Genomic DNA, 22,157 nt, shown 5'->3' with positions numbered 1-22,157 from the left:
TTACTACCAGGGGTTTGGACAACCAATGGGATTGGCATATCACAGAAAGACATGTTATGCAACTGTGCATAACTTTCTGAAATGAAGGAATGAGAAGACCCAGTGTCAAAAAGAACAGACGCTGGGTGATGATTAACAAGAAGCGTAGCCAGTATGACGTCGGGATCCTCTGCAGCTTCTTCTGCTGAAACATAGTTCACACGGCCACGTGCAGGAGTTGGCTTCACATAGTAAGCTTTGCCCGACTTGCCTTGCCCAATGGACTTTCCGGGTTGCTTGGCACCCACATTCTGAGGACACTCACGGGAATAGTGCCCTCGTTCTCCACACTTGTAGCACATCACTTGATTGGCACGTGGTGTAGCATTGCTAGCTGGACCACCATAGGTTTTTGCTGGAGGGTTGGTCTGATTCGTCTGAGGCGCCACATAGGATGGCCTCGGAGTGTATCTTGGCGGCAGAGAACTGTTTGGAATCCACGGCCTGCATTTTGGAAACGCGGAACCAGATGACGAGCCAAAGTCACGAGAGTGCTTCTTTGTGGCTTCATAGTCGGTATGACCAGTTTCGGCACTGGTCGCCTTGTTGACCAGGGCTTGGAAGCTTGTACATTCATGGAGGCGCAAATCACGACGAAGCTCACAGCTCAGACCCTTACGGAATCTTGCTTGCTTCTTGGCATCAGTGGACACCTCCTCTGTTGCATAGCGGGCGAGGTTACCGAACTCGCGGCTATAGGCATCCATGGTCAACTTTCCCTGGGTGAATGCACATAACTCCTCTCTCTTTCTGTCCATCAGGCCCTCTGGAATATGGTGCAGACGGAAGGCTGCACTAAAGTCTGCCCATGTGGCTGCTGGTTCAGCAGGACGCATGGCTTCAAAGTTCTCCCACCACAGATTGGCGGATCCTTCCAGAAAGTACGCCGCAAAGGTCACCTTGTTGTCACACCCCAGTTTTTGGCCTTCCTGATTAAGTAACTTATTTCAAAATTTAGGACCAATGAAATTTTTTGTGAATGCTTGTGATGCTTGGAGTGACTATTGTTTGCCTTGCTTTTCTGCATGAGTGTGTTTGGTACCTAATAGATCCTGTCACTCTCCTAATCACCTCCTCACTCCATGATCTCCTGCCTAATGATCATACCATGTGTTTAGGACAAATATCTATTTTTACCAAATATTATTTTCACCAAAAAGCTTTTCTTTGAATTAAACTTCCAAACCCGTGAGATGAGATTTGTACTACAAGTCCTCAAATTAGGGAGTTTCTTTTGCACCAATTGTTTTATTTACAACCATTATCAAAATTACTTTCAAAAACCACCATATTATTATTTTAAAAGTTATTTTATTATTTTATTTAAAAGCCCTTCTGTGAGGCCAGAAATGGTCTCCTATGAAGGAAATTTATTTTTATTGCTTTCAAAATATTTCAGAAAATTTAGGGAAACTCAGTGGATATATTTATTCCATATTTATGAGTTTCAACACATGGTCATGTTCAAAATATTGGGAAAACCCCTCCAAAACCATTCCTGCCTATTTCAAGCTTTTGGAATATTTCTATAAGAAATATTCTCAATAAATTCCAGTAAAATTCTAGCATATCATCTATGATATTCTTGATGATCTTGCCAAGTTTCATTTCAATCCAAGTTGATTTGACTCCCCTAATCACTCTAAAACCCTATCTGTCCAGAATCAAATTTGAGCAACTCTACATTGTGAAGCGTCTCCAATTGTGCTCAAATTTGGTGAACATGTTCCAGTACTCCAATGAGGCATCCACACCAAATGGTACACCAAGGAGAATAGAGGAACATGTCCTAAGACCCTCAAAACCCTCTCTGTTGATTTCTGACTTTGACAAACTTTACATTATAAAGTTTGTCCAATTGACCTCAAACGTTTTGTGCATGCCTTAATGCTCAAATAATGCCCCTACACCAAATATTGGATTTGTGGGAATTCATTTGAATAGGGTTCTAAGAAGAAACCCATTTCTGCCCATTTCTTGGGCTTTTCAAGTCTACATTGGAAAACTTCTCCAGCAAATCCCAAATTTGGTTTGCAAGCCTATTTTCATCTATTATTTGATCCTGTTAAGTTTCACAGCCATTGGAATCCATCTGATAGCCTAACCATAGATCAAACACCTTGTGTGCACTCACTAATTTGGCTTCTATTGCCCCTTCTACTTTTACCCTTGAGCTCAACTTTCTACCACAGCCTCACATAGTTCCATTTCACCTCCAGTAACATTCCCAGGGCCACTGGTCAATTATTGGAGAAGGTCCCTTTGTAACTCTGTCTCATTTTTACCCTTGGCAGCACTGTTTTACCCTTCTTCCCATTCTTCTGCTTAAGCTATCGCCCCCAACTATTTCCAGAGCACCTAATATATGCCAAGGCTTCATTTAGAACCAAGTTATGGCATGCTCATGTGGGAAAAATGAGCAGCACTTCTTCAAATAGATTTCTGGCTGAATCATGGCTTTGAACAGCAAGTAGTAGCTATCCTCCTTTGTTTGATCTGAAACTTTGCAGTATTAAAGTCCTTCCATGCCTAGCACTGCCAGACATAATTTCTCCCCAAGTCTCCCCACCTAAGACCCACTTTTATCAGCTATAAGTTTGTTGTTAGAAACTTAACAGCAGTCAAAGCAAGTTCAAACCAGCCCCAGATGCTTCCAAACTCCTCCAGTGCATCATGGCAAGCATGTCTTGCACGGTTGACACCTTGGCATGGCCAAGGGGTGCCCCATGACACCAGGTAGGGTGGTGACCACCACCCTGGCATGCTGAAACGGTGCTCTGCACCATTGGACTCTAGCTGCAGCTTGGGTCCAGCGAGGGGAGCGTGTCCCAGAGCGCCGCAGAGCATCCTTGACCCCCTCCACGACGCTAGCAAGCCTCCAAGACCCCTCTGGGACGCGTGGCGCCCATGCCCATGTGAGCTCCAGAGAGCTCTCGAGCTCTCTCGGCTCCCCTTCCCCACTTAGGGCCTCCCCATGCACAGGAGCCTCAGATCCTCTCCCCCGAGTCCCTCCTCCCTCCTAGCCACCCTCGGAGCCTTCCCTTTGAGCTCGCTAGTTTGCCTCCTCCTCCCATGGCCGCGAGGCCACTGATTCGCCTCGCCCGAATCCGAGCGCCCCCAGGACGCTCTCCTCTCCCTTAAGCCTTCTTCAGTCACCCAGAACACCGGGGTCTCCCCTGGACCCCTTCCTCTCCTCCTCTTTCCCTTCACAGGGGGCTGCCGCCTGAGCCGTCGTCGGCCGGTCACTGCGACCAGAACCCTTGCTCGCCCTCGCTCCGCCTGCAAGGAAACCCCCCCCCCCCAGGCCGACGCGACACCTTCCCCCGAGTGCCCTGGTGGCTGAAGCAGCGCCAGCAGCAGCCTGGGCCACAAGGATCGGCGCCGGCTCTCGGCCCTGTCCTGCCTCCCCTCTCTCCCATCTTGAGCGGGAGGCTAGGGATGAAGCTGATGGGCGGGGCCCCTCGTCAGCCTCTCTCCAATCGGGCCCGCCTCTTTTTAAGTGGAAGCACACCACGGATCTACGCTTTCCCAATGTCGAAGGCGCCTTTCCAGAACTGCGCCTCCTGCGTGGCTCCCTCGCTGGTGGCCGAGCCACTGGGCTGGCCCGAAGGCCTATTTAGCGCCCTGAGCGTTAGATAACCCAGAGGCTAAGCCTTTTTCCCCTTTTTCTAATTGATTAAACTTCATAAATCCATCCAAAAATCACACTAACTCCAAATATGTTGATTCAAATTTCTGCAGGTCCCAAAAATCAAGGCCTATCCATATCTGTGCCTTGCACATTTTTCCAAGCACTTTTCCTGTTGTATTATTTTCAAATTTCAATATGGACATTGAAAACTCCATCTTGCAAAAATCCTAGAGGATTCAAATAAACTCCAAATGGAGTGATTCAAACTCCCAGAGCTTTCTAAAATCCTTCTCTATTTTTAGAACCCTGGTCAACATTTTTGTGTGACTTACTTCTGTTGCAATAAATAAATAGCTCCTATTGCTATTTATTCCTCATTGTAAAGTCTCTAGAATATTCATACCATCTCCAAATCCAGTGAATCCACTTCCTAAATATTTCTAAAATCATCCTCTGTTAAATGGGTGCCTCCACTCATTTTTAACAGAATGATTTCTGTTGGCTTATTCAATGGCCACCTATTGCTCCTCTCACCTATTCAAAAATCCTTGATGATTCAAATCTACTATGAGAAGCTTCAGGTATTTTTCTTATGACCAAAGAGGTCCAAGAAAAATAAAACTTCTATTTATAGAACACTTTTATTCTGCTGGACGCGTGGCTTACTATGGTTATTTCCGACGTTAGTTGACAGTAGATGGAGTATTCGGGGACGGAGCGGAAGACCTCGAAGACCCCGAGGACTTACTTGAGCAAGGCAAGCAGCCCTTTTGCCATGACTTAAGCATATGAAATGAAGCATGCTAGAATAGCAAGTACTTTCGTTGCATGAGGTCATAGTGCCGGTTCATCATTGATGTGATGGTACCGGAGGCTTCATCGAAGCACTTGCATGTTGATGATGTTATTCACATGGCTCCTCGGAGCATGAGCATGATGAGCTTGATCTACCATCTATGAGGATCATGCTATTGTCATGTTGACTAGTAGAGTAAGATCATTGCACTAAGCTTGACCCTACCCCTTGAGGGTCATGTTATTACCATGTTGACAAGTAAAGATAGAGCATATTATCACAAGCATGATGATGAGTTAAATAAAGAGTTTATGAAAACCTCGTCGGGTGCCACTAATGCCCGAGGGTGATGATGAGTTGGTGATCACTTCTGCTGAAGTGATGCACCGGTGTTTTGGTGTGAGTATGGTTTCGGAAATGGGATTAGATTTATGATGTGTCGACCGTCCCAACCTTACCAGTACGACCACGATACCCCTTTATGGGACGGGGATTTGTTGATTACTCTGGTCGGTGCTAGCAAAGAGCCACATTACTAGTGGCGAGAGTGATCGGTGTCACTCTCGTGATGGGGTCGTGCCAGGTAGGACGACTATGCCATTATTATGAGTTCCAGGCACACAGTTGGTCCCTGCATGGTTGATACAGTCCAGAGTCGGTGCTCGTAAGACGTACAACATGTGGGCTGGGTACCAATCGAGTGGACCTCTTTGTCTAGTATCGTCAGGGGAAAGATGATGATCGGGTACTTACCTCGGGTATATGTGATATACCGCGAGTCGTGGATGACACAGAAGTTTCCCGTTTCTCGTGGGTCCAACGTACTACCTCTGCAGAGTGTAAACTATTCAAATGGTCGTGTCCACGGTCAAGGACAATTGGGTGGTGCTGCTTAAACTACGTCCAGCGTTTCCGCATAAACCAAGAGAGTGTGTGTGTGTGGTGTTAAAAAGGTGTTGTTATGATAATCGCAATAATATGACCAAGTTCGGTGACTTGGCATATAGGGTAATCCCGGATGGTTTAGCCCTCATTAATACATTGAGGTTATGACAAGTACGATGACTTGGCATATAGGGTGAACCCGGATGGTTCAGCCCTTAGCAGATATGTTGATATCTGTAACCTGTTCTTCAAAAGTAATTCTTTAACCTGATGCATATACATGATCATTCCACCCAGATGAGTTACACTAAAGATGCATGATACTGTTATCCTTCACTTTCATTGTTCGTATCATGGACTGTTTGCGAGTACATTCAAAGTACTCATTAGCTTGCCACTGGTTATTGCATTGACCAGGTGTGAAAGACAGGATATGGTGAAGATTAACTCGGTGACGTTCTTGCGAGCTAGGATGCTTCCCAGTCAGAATGCCTGTAGGTTAAGGCTGATGGCATGGGTTCATGCTTTCAACCAATAATTCCGCTATTGGTCTAGTTTGGTGCTTTGGCCTATAAGGCCCTATGTATGTAAGACTCGACCGAAGTGGTCATTTATTGTATCAAATGGTATGTATGGATGTCAGACTCTATTATTCAGTATCTGTGTTCAGTGAGCATTGATCCTTGGGATCACTGGCCACGACGATCTCGACTTACCAGTCGGGGTCCCCACACTTGTCGGCCTCAAAAACATTCACAGAGCGAATCTTACGTGAAATACTGCACAACCAATCATCAGCGTCGAGGGGATCAACGGAGTGATGGAACTTTGGAAGATTCAGCTTCACAAAGTCATTGAGGGACACTACAGCATTCCTAGGATGACGAGCCATATTCTGCTCAATACGCTCTAATAGTCGGTTGGTCTCCCTTTTGTTTCTCTCTGCCTCAAGCATGACTTCCGCCAGAGAGGGCGGGTGAGGCAGTTCTTCCTGCGATGCTTGACTACCCTCGCCTTGCTCATAAGCAAGGGCACGGTTCAACCTGGTGAACACCATCCTGACAAACAAACTCACAGCTTAGACCAATATCATCATCAATACTAACTATGGATTAAGAATGCACTGAACACATGGAATGCGGAAATGAATATCCGAATAGCATGGTAACAAGAAACTGCTATATATACACCATGGTTCATACACACCATTACTTAGTTCAGTACAACCTTAACTGAAGGGCAAACTACTGAAGTTATGAAACTACTCATCAGAGGCTTACAAGCTTCCTATACGTTATTTATCTATGCCTCCGGAATTCATTTCACGACACAAGCATACTTCACAAGTCACACAAGACTGTGAAAATACAGCTACTACCATACTATCCTTCCACTCACGGTTCAGGCATCCGCATAGAACATCTCATAAAGATTGCCTCCATGGCCTGGAAGCTCAACCTACGGATTAGGAAATACTCTAGCCTGAGATCCCTGGGATCCGTAAGGACACGGATGTGGCCTTGGTCCCCTGACTGGTGGTAGTAGAGGTCCCCGAAGAGGGGTGACTCCTCCTATAGCAGGCCAGTCAACATGAGCCAGAAGATGGGTCCTAACAGGGTTCAGCATCTCCATATCTCCATACCCTATCTGGACTATAGGTGCCAGCTGCGTCAAAGCCGTCCACAGACGGGCACGTGTAGCATAAAGCTCCATACGGAGGGCACGAGCATCCCTGTCTCTATTCTCTAGCATCTCGGCAGTGGATTGTAGCAGCGGATCCTCCATAGAGGAATCAAAGTAGACCCCACTGAGGTATCCTTCTTCACCTATCTAAGAGGCAGGAACATAGCAGAACTCGGAATTCTGCAAGAGTGCATGTCTAGCCCTCATGATGGTCAGCATTGGATAGGCAACATATTGTACTACCATGTCAATAGTGACTCCCAATCCATAAGACCAATGGATTGGCTCCTCAACTCCACGGTAGTATGGGAATACCCTAACAGTGCAAAGGTACTGGCTCTGATTAAAATCCCGGTACTGCTCCTCCACTGTGTACTCTAGGTACGAGCGGTAACCAGACACTAACATCATCCTGACTAGCATGGCCGTATGACTCGGCACATCAATGCACCTAGTCATACAAACCACCTGACGAGAAGGACGGCCAGGCATCTGAAAATATAGAGTAATGCAAAAGCATTAGAGCTCTGAATACAAAATTGGGCAGCATAACGGTTGTAAATGCTCAAAAACAATTTTGAGACAACCCAAAAAATAGAATAGCGTAACCACTCAACTATCAAGTTCAATTCTCTGATCATCAAACTTACTTCCTTTTCCTAGGGATAAAATAAACCCAAATAACTCTCGGCCCGTTGTCCTATAATCTACCGATCTGAAACATGAGCCTAGAAGAAGATCAGTAACCTAGTCCTTAATTCCCGTAGAAAAGACGAGGATGACCAGAATAGAATAACTTGAGAAGAGAACAAGAGTCTTACGTTCCCTTCCACAAACAATTCCCTTATATATAACTAAAGCAATTCTAGACTCAACTTCGACCAGTTTGGCTTAGTAATCGTACAGTCAGTCAGGCTCTGATACCAACGCTGTCGGGACCCCGATCCTAAGTCATAGGAATCCAGCCTGTAACACATCGCATCTCTTTGCGGTCTCACGCACGGTTATCCCCACGGCTGCAGCCTTACCTTAGTCGGGACCGTTTGCGCCTTTTGACTCGCGTATGCAATTGTGTCGCTAGCAATCCAGTGACAAAGAACCCGGATCGACATGTCTAGTCATAAACCAAAGCGGCAGTTCCGCACACGGACACGCATACATGACCCAACAAAGCAGGTGTCGGTCACCAGCGAATGTAGACGAGTCGTAGCAAGCTACAAGGACTCCATTACATCGCATGACATTTCCCCAACGGGGACAGACACAGCAGCTAAGAAGGACACATGCCGGTCAACCAATGTGTCCGGAGCAGTAGCGAACTACCATGGCTCGTTGGATCACAAAGGGGCATTTCCCTGTAAGGAATGCTACTAAAGCCTGCGGCTAGGTAATCGAACCCCATACATATCAAGTACAACACACGTACGCATGGCATATCGATATGTATAGATACATCGATGGCATCACAACATAACCATAAACATACATGCTTTATTTAAAAGGCTCAGAAGAGCCTCACACATACTATTACACAGTAGGGGTCTCACGACCCATCATAACAGTCATTCAAGTTACAAGCCAGCGGAAGTAATTAAACTGTCTGAGTACAGACAGGTGAAACTACAAGGCACATGGCCTGACTATACTACAGACCCACCCTAGGGCCAGATCGTAGCTGGGATACCAGCTACTCGTCGTCGTCGATGTCTAGGAAGAACCCTCCATTAGGGTCATTAACAACCTCTGCAACAAATTATTAAGCAAACGTGAGTACAAGAGTACTCAGCAAGACTTTAGGATAACTATCTACACATGCAATGTATCAATAATGAGTTGTGGGGTTTCATGCGGAAAGCCAGCATTTGACTCATGGCTAGACAACTTGCATTTTTAAATAATTTTTACAACTTAATTTCTCGCACACGACTCCACTAACACCACAACAATACTCCATCATGGAATCATTCCGTCTCCATACGGAAATGCCGTCCACGACACTCACGCTTATCTTGTCAGTTTTATGAGTAGCCATTAAAGTTATCTATGAACAACATATGTCTCCAAGTAGTCCATATCCGCGGACGTGGCTATTCGAATAGATCATAACCCTGCAGGGGTGTACTTCTTCACACACGCTCTTGCCACTTATCGCCATGTGCACGTCATGCACCTCGGCAACCTTCAAGCGGAAGCCCAGCGAGGGAGTCGGCCACGACCGTTAACCATGCTAATACTTAGTCCAGGTCTATCGCCTATCTGAGGGTAACCCGCACGGAAGTCCAGCCAAGTTTTCCGCCACGGCCCCAAACGATGTGCGCAGGGTTCCCAAGCCCACCATCCGGGTGCCACTTGGTACACCGTGCCACTGCCTACCGCATCACAGCCCACCTCGCAGGTCCGCGCTATGCACGGCCTCCAACATGACTATAAACACCATAAACTACTTGCAACTCCTGGACCGAGTACTAAGCGATTAATAAGTCGAGAGGGTCAATTAAGTATCCCAACATGCGGTAGTATCTAGTCTTGGATTACATACACGGAACTCAGTTCCTAAGGACGGTTCCAATGAAACAACCCACCATGTACTCCAACATAGCCTTTCACCGGTACCTTTACCAAATCAGGTTCAACACACAACCTTTACTTACTGGACACATTCTCACAATTCTGTTCATCTCCCAGATGACAGACCGTACACAACTCTAAGCATAGCATGCATAGCAGGATAAGGCACATCACGGCTCAAGCATCTACCAGGTATGCTAGGTTGCAAGGTTCAGCTATTTACTGTGACAAGGACAGGTCATGCAAAGGAAGTGAGTTCAACTAACGTGGCAAAATCATTTGAAGCATTTGATCCTAATGCAATAAGTAAGTGCAGGAGCGAGAACATGGGATTTATCGGGATGATCAAAATGGTTGCTTGCCTTGTTGCTCGGCAGAGGGACAATATCTGTCAGTCGGATATTCGGTGGAATCCGGAGGAGCGGGGCCTACCGATAGAAATGACATCAATCAATAACAATCATATGCAACAAAATGATGCATGAGCATGGCATGAAGATGCAAGGTGGTATGCTAATGTAGCTACCGTTATTAGGTTGAAGTGGATTTGAATTAGATTCAAATATTACTTCAAACGAGGTATTCTCGAATACCATTTTAATTGATTCGACCTGATGCTCAGATCAACTTGTTTTAACATGCATGGGAATGATATGTTAAGTTGCTGGTTGTGATTGAGCATTGTTTGGCCATGACATTTGAAGTGGAATTCAAATGGATTTCAAATTCCAAATATATATTACTTAATATGGTTATCCCAATCATCATTTATTCTGTTTGGTGATGTTAACATTTTCAAACATGTTTGAAAATGACATATTCATGTTCCTTGGATTTTTCTGATACTTTTTCATATATAATTTATTTCTGTTGGAGTTACAGATTATTTTCTATGATTTTTAGAAGTTTTGGGCTTTTTCTGGAATTCTTTTAATTCAGAAATTCTTTACTGCTTCAGCATGACATCAGCAAGTCCAACTGGCCGTTGAAAGTCAAACCTGACCAGTGGGACCCACTCATGAGTGACTCTGGCCAGTTTTAGATTAAGTTTAAACTTAATTAGCTAATTAACAGTACTTGACCCACATGTCAGTGACTGATTAGTTTAATTAATTTTATTTTTATTAACCCTAATCATTTAGAGGCTGGCCCCATGTGTCAGTGGCTCGGGCCAGCTGAGATCCACCGGCGTCGAGGTGGTTCTCGCCGGCGGTGAGCCTCGAGCAACCACCGAGACGGCGGAGGGGCTCGGAAACGGCGCACAGGCAGCCAAACTCCGCGCTGAGTGCACCAGAAGAACGCCACGGCTCGCGCAAGTCCATTTCTGCACTCAGGCGAGGATGATCAGGCCGGAGAAGGCATCGGCGACAAGCTTGGCGGCGGCCAAAGCTCGAGCATCGTCGGGCTAGTCAAATCCGAAGGGGAAACGCACGGGACTGAGCACCTACGGCATCTACTCGACGGCCTGAAGCTACTGGTGGCCTCAGAAGGACGAGTTGTTCACCGGAGAGTTACCGGCGATGAGCTCCCGCGGCGGATCTCGTGAGGCTCCGGTGAAACCAGAGCTAGAGGAAGGGATCGATGGGGAAAAGTGAGAGGAAAGATGCGCGAGCTCACAGGGAGTGCAGGGGTAGCGCTAGTTTGCTCGGGGTGGCTTGCAGAGAGAGCACGCCGGCGACGAACTTCGGTGACCCGAGGAAGAAGACGACTGCGTCTCGGCGTCGGGCTCGTGTCTAGGAAGCTTCAAGGAGCTGCGGCAGATCTATTGCTCGGCTCGGGAGGGAAGGAGGTAGGCTAGAACGACGGCGAGCTCGAGCTCTGCTCGGGCTCCAATGGTGGCCGAGAGGAAACAAAGCAGAGGGGGAGAATGAGGAGAGGATGAGCTCGGGCACGTCTGTGGGGAGGTTATCCCCCCGCGTGCCAGCGCGAAGCAGCGGCCAGGCAGGCAGGGAGCTACGTGGAGGCGCCGGACATCGTGGCAGCCACCTCCTGCTGCCCACTGGCGAGGAGGAAGACGACACAGGGAAGCTGGGCCTAGGATGAGGTGAGCGAGAGGTAAGCCTTTCTTCATTTTTTTTGTTTTGTTTTCTGATTTGCGATCTAATTTGATTTGCTATTTATATTAGCTCCAAAATAGTTTATGAAAATATTTTGAACACACCAGAATATTAGTTGGAATATTTCCAACCATTCCTGAAGTTTTCAACATTTTTTAAAACTTAAAAGTTTTGAATTCAAATTTAAACTTGAATTCAATGGCCTTTTGAAATTAAATAAAATGCCAAATCTATTTTAAAAATAGTTTTCTTCCGTGATGATTTGCTTTCAAGAATTATCAGAAAAGTTGAACTTTTCTTGAGGCCATTTTCGGTTCATTGATTTTAACAAGTTCGGAAATTCTTTGAATTTGAGAAGTGGCTAGGGTTTTTGAGTTTTGCTTCACCACTTGCTTTGATCTTGTTGCAATTTCTTGGATGCAATGCAATGAAGATATGAGCACAATGCTAAACTTTGGTTAGGGTTCCACGGATGTGACACGTTGCCTACCACATGTTATATATAAGCCTCTCAACAATGCCATGAAACCTTCATCTATTCACAACCTAGCAAACCACTGATTGGCTATGTTACCGCTTGCTTAACCATGTGTTAGCGTTGCTAGTTGCAGATGTAGTTGCTTCCACGTGATAACATGGGTTCCTTGTCATATCACCATATTTAAATGCTATTTAATTTAATGCACCTATATACTTGGTAAAAGGTGGAAGGCTCGGCCTTTCTAGCCTGGTGTTTTGTTCCACCTTTGCCGCCTTAGTTTCGGCTACCGGTGTTTTGTTCCATAAATGAGCGCTCCTAACACGATCAGGGTTGTTATGGGGACCCCCTTGATAATTTGTTTTAGATTAAAGCTGGTCTGGCAAGGCCCAACTTTGGTACTAAATTTGCCTAATAACTAATGAACTGCATAGGGAGTAATTAACCCAAGGAAATTTAATCCAACCCCGGGCCAGTGTTACTCATGAGTGTTGGTCCAAAATAGAGCAGCTTATTAACGCTACCCGGGGCAACTCGGCGTTTGGCGTGGTAACCATCGCTCATCCGTCGTGTCCTTAGAACGATATACGTAGCTCCTATCGGGATCGTCGACACGTGGGCGGCCTTGCTGGATTAGTGTTACCTTTGACAGAATATCTTGTGCATCGGGATTCCGGTGATGCTTTGGGTAATCTGAGAGTTGAGGTTTTCCACTGGGGAATCTGACGAGATCGCGAGCTTCGTGATTGAGGATTTCTATGCGGCTTTTGGTAATTTGTGATGGATGATACGTCTCAAACGTATCTACAATTTTCGATGGTTTCGTGCTGTTATCTTGTCATCTTTGGATGTTTTATGTACCTTTTATATGTTTTTTGGGACTAACTTATTAATTCAGTGCCAAGTGCCAGTTCCTGTTTTTTCTGTGTTTTTGGCTCTTTTCATATCTGATTTTGGAACGGAGCCCAAATGGAATAAAATCCCCGAAATAATTTTTTCCCGAACGGAAGAAGATCAGGGGGCTTGTGGGCCAAGCCAGGAGGGCTACAGGGAGCCCACAAGCTCCCACTCCACCACCAGGGGGAGGCGACAGTGGGCAGGCTTATGGCCCAGCGAGGGGGACTAACACTTGTTTATAAGCCCCGTCGCAGCTTGTCCATCGAGCTCCTCTCTAAAGCAGGCTTACGGGCCTAAACTTACTGAAAATTGAAACTATATTCGAAATTGTGGAGAAAATTCAATCTGAATTCAAAGTGAGTTGAATTCAGGTTGAATTTTGTCTATGATTTCTCATATAGTTTCAATTTTTTCTATTTTCAAAATTAATTATTTTGACTATCCAAACTATTAACTTATTTTGTTATTTTCAATTAAAAACTATGTTTATTAAAAATTATTTTTGCATATTTGAGAATTTGACAAAACTATGATAATGAAAAGTGTTTGAAATTGAATAAATAATTCAAAACTATTTTCTATTTTCATAATTAATAATTTTGACTATCCAAACTATTATCTATTTTGTTATTTTCAATTAAAAACTATGTTTATTAAAAATTCTTTTTGCATATTTCAGAATTTGACAAAACTATGATAATGAAAAGTGTTTCAAATTGCATAAATAATGCAAAACTATTTTCTATTTTCATAATTAATAATTTTGACTATCCAAACTATTATCTATTTTGTTATTTTCAATTAAAAACTATGTTTATTAAAAATTCTTTTTGCATATTTGAGAATTTGACAAAACTATGATAATGAAAAGTGTTTCAAATTGAATAAATAATGCAAAACTATTTTTTATTTTCATAATTAATAATTTTGACTATCCAAACTATTATCTATTTTGTTATTTTCAATTAAAAACAATGTTTATTAAAAAGTCTTTTTGCATATTTGAGAATTTGACAAAACTATGATAATTTCAACAATTTCTGACTTCATTTGGTATATTTCGTGCGTGCATTTACTTATTTTTTGAGCTAGTTGACCCTGAAATTGAAAAGCACTACAAATGAACTTTGAAATGTTGAAAGTTGGCATGCTATCATCATTTCACCCACATAGCATGTGTTAAAAAGTTGAGACGGCTACCACAAAAACTGGATGCAGTTCGTGTACAAAACGGACAATCTCTCTCGAAGTAGCAGCGTTTCGAACGAGAACTCATCTCTTACAAAGGGATTTCATTTTTTGAACTTATTTGAACTCCATACTTTTTGTGTGTTCAAAATGCACCATTCTAAGGCACATCACAAAATGGACAATCTCTCTCGAAGTAGAAGCGACTCCTACTTCCCCTAGTGCATAACCAATATCAAGCACAAGGAGAAGAAGGAGAAGCGACCCCCACAACAAAAGTGGTTCCGCGGCATGCCACGTGGTTCCGCTGCACGCCACGTTGGACTAATGGTCTATGATCCTTGTAAGTCTCTCCGAGTCTTGGGTTTTGTTTTGCCAACTAGATCTATGATTCTTGCAATGCGAGAAGTGCTTGGTTTTGGGTTCTTACCGTGTGGTGACCTTTCCCAGTGACAGTACGGGCAGCAAGGCACACATCGTGTAGTTGCCATCAAGGGTAACAAGGTGGGCTCTGTCGTAGATATGAGATTGTCCATCTACATCATGTCATCTTGCTTAAGGCATTACTCTGTTCTTTTGGACTTAATACACTAGATGCAGGCTGGATAGCGGTCGACGTGTGGAGTAATAGTAGTAGATGCAGAAAGTATCGGTCTACTTATTTTGGATGTGATGCCTATAGATATAATCATTGCCATAGATGACGTCACGAATTTGCGTGGTTCTATCAATTGCTCGACAGTAATTTGTTCACCCACCGTCTACTTGCTTTCATGAGAGAAGCCACTAGTAAACACTACGGCCCCCGGGTCTATTCACACCTATCGTTTCCACTTTTGCTTTTACTTTGCTTTGTTACTTTGTTGCTTTCAGTTCTCACTTGGCGAACAATCTATAAGGGATTGACAACCCCTTCATAGTGTTGGGAGCAAGCTTTTTGTGTTTGTGCAGGCTCTTGTGATACTCCTTCACTGGATCAATACCTTGGTTCTCAAACTGAGGGAAATACTTACCACCGCTGCGCTACATCACCCTTTCCGCTTCGAGGGAACACCAACGCAAGGCTCCAAGGCCACGGGGGAAATCCTTTGCATATTTGCCTAGGAAGTCCCTTAAGGCGTAGCCGTAGTAGAAGGATTCCTGGTGCTGTCAACACACCTATTTCTGGCGCCGTTGGAAGGTCTTTTGTTGCAGTAGCAATGGACTACTTGGAGCACCCCTGCAGGGTTAAATCTTTTCGGAAAGCCGTGCCCGCGGTTATGTGGCAATGTGGAACTTTGTTTAACACTAGTTCTAGATAACTTGAAGTTAACTTAATTAAAATATGCCAACTCTGTGCATAACCGGGACTGTCTCTTTCATGAGTTCCTTCTCCGATCGAGGGCACGGTGGGGTTATGTCTGACGTAGGTAGGTGTTGAGGATCATTCATTTGATCAACCGTAGTTCACGTCCGCTATGCGTAGATTCTTCCCCCTCTTATTTCTTGTACTCGTAAGTTTAGCCACTAAATAAATGCTTAGCCGCTGCTGCAATCTCACCACTTAACCATGCCTCACCCATTAAGCTTTGCTAGTCTTGATACCTTTGGAAATGAGATTGTTCAGTCCCGTGTGGCTCACATATTACTACAACACCAGTTGCAGGTACAGGTAAAGGTTACTTGACACGAGCGCGTTGATTGTTCATTTGGAGTTGCTTCTTCTTCTTCTTCATCATCGATCTAGGATGGGTTCCAGGCCGGCAGCCTGGGATAGCAAGGATGGACGTCGTTCTTCTTTTCTCGTTTGTTTTCGTCCGTAGTCGGACCCTGCTCTTATTCATGATGTTGATGTATTGTACTGCTGTGACTCTGATGTAGCTTGTGGCGAGTGTAAGCCAATTCTATATATATATATATATATATATATATATATGTATATATCTTCTTTTCAGTACATGTACTTGTAACGATATCCATTCTTGCGACACGACGAGATGCGCTTATATCCCTGACGAGGCCCTCGTGCCAAATTGAGGATAGGGTCGCATCTTGGGCGTGACAACAGATTCGGCCCGTTAATAGTTTTTTCCCTCTATGCGAACTTCCCTAATTTCGAGGAATAGACAAATACAGATTAATGCATATTTTAAAAACAATCATAATTAATTACGTGTGCATCGGACCAAAACAGTTTAGATATGTAAAATTCGTAGAATTTTATGTAGATTAATATTTTCCAACTTTCATGCATGCTTTAAGTTGTTTAACTTGCTGTTTGCATATAATTGTGTGATGCCATATTAAAATGATTTAATTTGTAGCTAATTAATCGTATATCGGATTTAAAAACTTCATACATGAAACCTGCTTAGAATTGTGTGTAGATTCATACACTAGTGGAAAACGGGCCTTTGGCTGGGACCCTTTAGTCCCGGCCTGCCTCTGGGCCGGGACTAAAGGCCCGGCCACGTCGCCCCAATTCTCAATGCCTCCCTCGAGGCTTTAGTCCCGGCCCGTAAGGAGCCTTTAGTCCCGGTTCGTGTCCCAAACCGGGACTAAAGGGCTACGCGGTGGGCAGTGGTGGTGGCAACCGTTTGTATCCCCCTTTAGTCCCGGTTGGTGGCTCAACCCGGGACTAAAGGACTAACACGTGGCCTGCCGTAGTGGTGGCGACGGTTGGTATACCTCTTTAGTCCCGGTTGGTGGCTCAACCCGGGACTAAAGACCCAAACGGTTTGCATCCCGCGTCGTTTCGGGCGATGAAAAGCACGAACCGAAGCGTGGAGTCGCCATTTCTCTGTTTCTTCTTCTCTCTCGCGTCGCCCTCTCTGTTCTTCTCCTCTCTTCTTCCCTTCTCTTCTTCCACCATGCCAACTAGCTTTCATGAGGTGCTCGCACATGGAACGACCAAGCTCCGTGTCGTGTACACGAACCTGAGCAGGGAGGTGCCGTTTTTTCTTCAACAGTTGAAGGAACGATGGTTTGACCATGCAACGGATCATGAGAAGTTCTTGGGTCTTGATCTGGAGTACACGGCCGATCAACGCGGTGTTGCCGTCATCCAACTATGCTTCGCACGCCATGTCTTGATCTTCCAATGGGCGAGGTAAGTTTTGAGGCTTTCTTTGATCCAAGATAATGACATTGTAAGTTTATTTGTTTCAATCATAGTTGGTTCCCTTCAAATAGTTGTAGTGAAACAATTTTGATTAGTTGAAGGGGAGCACAATCTAATTGGAATAGTGTTCCATAATCTGAAAAATCATATTAGATTCAACTATTGTTTAATATGTTCCATTGGAATCATAGTTGGTTCCCTTCAAATAGTTGTAGTGAAACAATTTTGATTAGTTGAAGGGGAGCACAATCTAATTGGAATAGTGTTCCATAATCTGAAAAATCGTATTAGAATCAACTAGTGTTTAATATGTTCCATTGGAATCATAGTTGGTTCCCTTCAAATAGTTGTAGTGAAACAATTTTGATTAGTTGAAGGGGAACACAATGTGATTGGAATAGTGTTCCACAATCTGAAAAATCGTATTAGAATCAAGTAGTGTTTAATATGTTCCATTGGAATCATAGTTGGTTCGCTTCAAATAGTTGTAGTGAAACAATTTTGATTAGTTGAAGGGAACACAATCTGATTGGAATAGTGTTCCACAATCTGAAAAATCTGATTGGTTCAATATGTTCCATTGAAATCATAGTTGTAGTGATACAATTTTATGCGGTGTTCTTTGATCCAAGCTTATGAAAATTGAATATAGCTAGTGATCTCTCTAGGTCCCATTGGATAGCAATATGATATGTCATAGTCATGAAAATTGCATATAGCTAGTGATCTCTCTAGGTTCAATTGGATAGCTATAGTGATCTCTCTAGGTTCCATTGCATATGTTCTATTTGAATCCTAAAGATAATTTTCTCTTTAGTTGTAGTGAAACATGTTTCCTTATTGCAGCAGTATGTAACATTTGTTCCATTTTAATTTGTTTCTGTTGCAGGAGTGACAAGCATTGTCCAGAACTCATGGAGTTCCTTCGCAGCGGCATCACTTTTGCTTCCGTTGACATAAGGAACGACAAGCTGAAGATGAGGCACAGCTTCGGTATTGAGATACCAGCTGGTTGCCTCGTTGATCTCCAAATGATATTCAGGCTTCAACATGACAGGACTTCGATGGCTCATATGGCAGTTGCCTTGATCGCCGAGTCATATGGTGATATGAAGACCAGTTTCCCAAAGTCTCAGCACAAACTTTGGGAGAAGGGCCCACTTGATGATATCAACATTGAGTATGCAGCAAAAGATGCATACGTTTCATACGAGTTGTACCGCAAGATTCGAGTCGTCCACTATGGCCAGCGTCACCTCGAGGAAGGTGGACATTCTGATTTAGATGATTTAGACGAGTAGTGTTCTGAACGTCGAACACTTGTATATATATCTATGGTAGCTATTATTATGTACTGTTTGGACTAGTATCATGTACTTCTTGGACCAATTTATATATGTCTAGTTTCTGTTTGTGCCATTATAGTTTCCAAATTTGAAAGGTTTAGCCCTTTCTAACTTCATTTGCTACTTTTGAATGGTTTAGCCCTTTCTAACTTCATGGTATCATGCATTTCGACCACATATATATACAAAAAGTCTTCAGTTCAAATAAGTTCAAAAAATGAAATCCCTTTTGTAACAGATCTGTTTTTGATTAAAACAGTCATTTAAAAATGAAAGACCATTAGTCCCACGTGGCGTGCAGCGGAACCACGTGGCGTGCAGCGGAACCACGTGGCATGCCGCGGAACCACTTCTGTTGTGGGGGTCGCTTCTCCTTCTTCTCCTTGTGCTAGATATTGGTTATGCACTAGGGGAAGTAGGAGTCGCTTCTACTTCGAGAGAGATTGTCCATTTTGTGATGTGCCTTAGAATGGTGCATTTTGAACACACAAAAATTATGGAGTTCAAATAAGTTCAAAAAAATGAAATCCCTTTGTAAGAGATGAGTTCTCGTTCGAAACGATGCTACTTCGAGAGAGATTGTCCGTTTTGTACACGAACTGCATCCAGTTTTTGTCGTAGCCCTCTCAATTTTTTAACACATGATATGTGGGTGAAATGATGATAGCATGCCAACTTTCAACATTTTCAGAGTTCATTTGTAGTGCTTTTCAATTTCAGGGTCAACTAGCTCAAAAAAAATAAGTAAATGCACGAAATATACCAAATGAAGTGAGAAATTGTTGAAATTTTGTGATATGCCTTTGAATGGTGCATTTTGAACACACAAAAAGTATGGAGTTCTAATAAGTTCAAAAAAATGAAATCCCTTTGTAAGAGATGAGTTCTCGTTCGAAACGCTGCTACTTCGAGAGAGATTGTCCGTTTTGTACACGAACTGCATCCAGTTTTTGTCGTAGCCCTCTCAACTTTTTAACACATGCTATGTGGGTGAAATGATCATAGCATGCCAACTTTCAACATTTTCAGAGTTCATTTGTAGTACTTTTCAATTTCAGGGTCAACTAGCTCAAAAAAATGAGTAAATGCACGAAATATACCAAATGAAGTTAGAAATTGTTGAAATTATCATGGTTTTGTCAAATTCTCAAATATGCAAAAAGATTTTTTAATAAACACAGTTTTTAATTGAAAATAACAAAATAGATAATAGTTTGGATAGTCAAAATTATTAATTATGAAAATAAAAAATATTTTTGCATTATTTATTCAATTTGAAACACTTTTCATTATCATAGTTTTGTCAAATTCTCAAATATGCAAAAAGAATTTTTAATAAACATAGTTTTTAATTGAAAATAACAAAATAGATAATAGTTTGGATAGTCAAAATTATTAATTATGAAAATAGAAAATAGTTTTGCATTATTTATTCAATTTGAAACACTTTTCATTATCATAGTTTTGTCAAATTCTCAAATATGCAAAAAGAATTTTTAATAAACATAGTTTTTAATTGAAAATAACAAAATAGATAATAGTTTGGATAGTCAAAATTATTAATTATGAAAATAGAAAATAGTTTTGAATTATTTATTCAATTTCAAACACTTTTCATTATCATAGTTTTGTCAAATTCTCAAATATGCAAAAAGAATTTTTAATAAACATAGTTTTTAATTGAAAATAACAAAATAAGTTAATAGTTTGGATAGTCAAAATAATTAATTTTTGAAAATAGAAAAAAATTGAAACTTTATGAGAAATCATAGACAAAATTCAACCTGAATTCAACTCACTTTGAATTCAGATTGAATTTTCTCCACAATTTCGAATATAGTTTCAATTTTCAGTAAGTTTAGGCCCGTAAGCCTGCTTTAGAGAGGAGCTCGATGGACAAGCTGCGACGGGGCTTATAAACAAGTGTTAGTCCCCCTCTTTGTTATCATGATTGATATTCATATTCATCTCCTCTTCTTATATAGCACACGGCCATGAGGACGAAGGTCCTACCAGAGCAACGCGCGATTGCTGTTGCAGAGGAGCTTGCGGGATTTCTGAGGACGGAAGCTATAGAAGACAAAGGACGATTTAGTGTAGCTAAGGGCCATTACTGATGTTCGTCCATTTAATCGAATAGACGGGCTCTAGTCCCGATAATTCAGATCTCCATATAATTGTATATATATGATCGCTTGTAAGATAAGTTAATCTTATATATATATATGCATAATTATTTCTATTTAAATTATATGAAAACTAATTCCCGAACACCAAACGAGGCATCACGTTAATCTCCCGAACACCTAAACCCTAAAACCCTAAAACCCTAAAATAATTTCATTCAAAAAAAACCCAAAAACCAGAAAATCTGAAAATCTTTAGTCCCGGTCCGTGTAATGAACCGGGACTAAAGGGCCTGCCCCTGGGGCGCTACGAGGCGCCCACGTGGAGCACCTTTAGTCCCGGCTTGTAAGAGGGCCGGGACGAAAGGTTAGGCCTTTAGTCCCGCCCCTTTAGTCCCGGTTGGTGAACCGGGACTAAAGCCCCTTACGGGCCGGGGCTAAAGGCCCCTTCCCCACTAGTGATAATATCCAACTTGCAATCATGTTAAAAAAATTAATTTGTTGTTTTCAATTAAATTGCATATATGACATGTTAAAACGGTTTGTCTCATAATTAATTAACCATAGCTCCGATTAACATGTTCCACATACGTAACTTGGCTAGAAAAATGTGTAGAATAACATGGCAGCATTTATTTTCTTGCTTAACAACTCTAAAATTATGTTTATGCCAATCTGTAGAAAAAACAAAATTAGATATGTGGAATTTCCAGAATTTTCATTTGTTGTTCCAGACTCATTTAAACTTGTGTAGTATTTCATGTAGTCTCATATTATCTTGTTGCATCCGTGTTTAACATGTTGTGGTTGTCTTCTGTCTTCATTTTGTATCTGTAGCATATCGTCTTGTGTTGCTCATATATTTTAAACCGTAGCTTCGTTTTAAATGATCTATATATGTAAATCGACTAGAATGACGTGTAGAACCACATGGTCCACTTTATTTTGCTGTTTAATAAATATAAAATATGTTTAGTACAGTTCTGGACAGATTTCGGAATTAACATGTGGGGTCATTTCGGAAATGCTATATGTTGTTTCCGACCACATTTAAAATGTGTAGATAGTGTAGTTTATTTATGCTTCACCTCTTCCATGTTTTACAACATTAAATTTTGATGAGTACCTAAACGGGAGTGAACTAAATAACTCAAATATGCAGTTTCGTCAATATCCAACGAGTTGCATATTGAGCTTCATTTAGTGTGTAGTAATAAATTGTTGTGTTTGTCATGCCTTGCATAACTAAACCGGACATGCATCATATGTGTTTGTGCATCATGTCATGCATATGTTGTGGTGTTTACTATGTGTTGATTGTTGTTTCTAGATTGCTTCTCCTCGATAGAGTTCTGCAAGCGTG

This window comes from Hordeum vulgare, chromosome 5H, assembly GCF_904849725.1.
Source record: "Hordeum vulgare subsp. vulgare chromosome 5H, MorexV3_pseudomolecules_assembly, whole genome shotgun sequence".
NCBI lineage: Eukaryota > Viridiplantae > Streptophyta > Magnoliopsida > Poales > Poaceae > Hordeum > Hordeum vulgare.
This window is presented reverse-complemented; position numbering follows the sequence as displayed.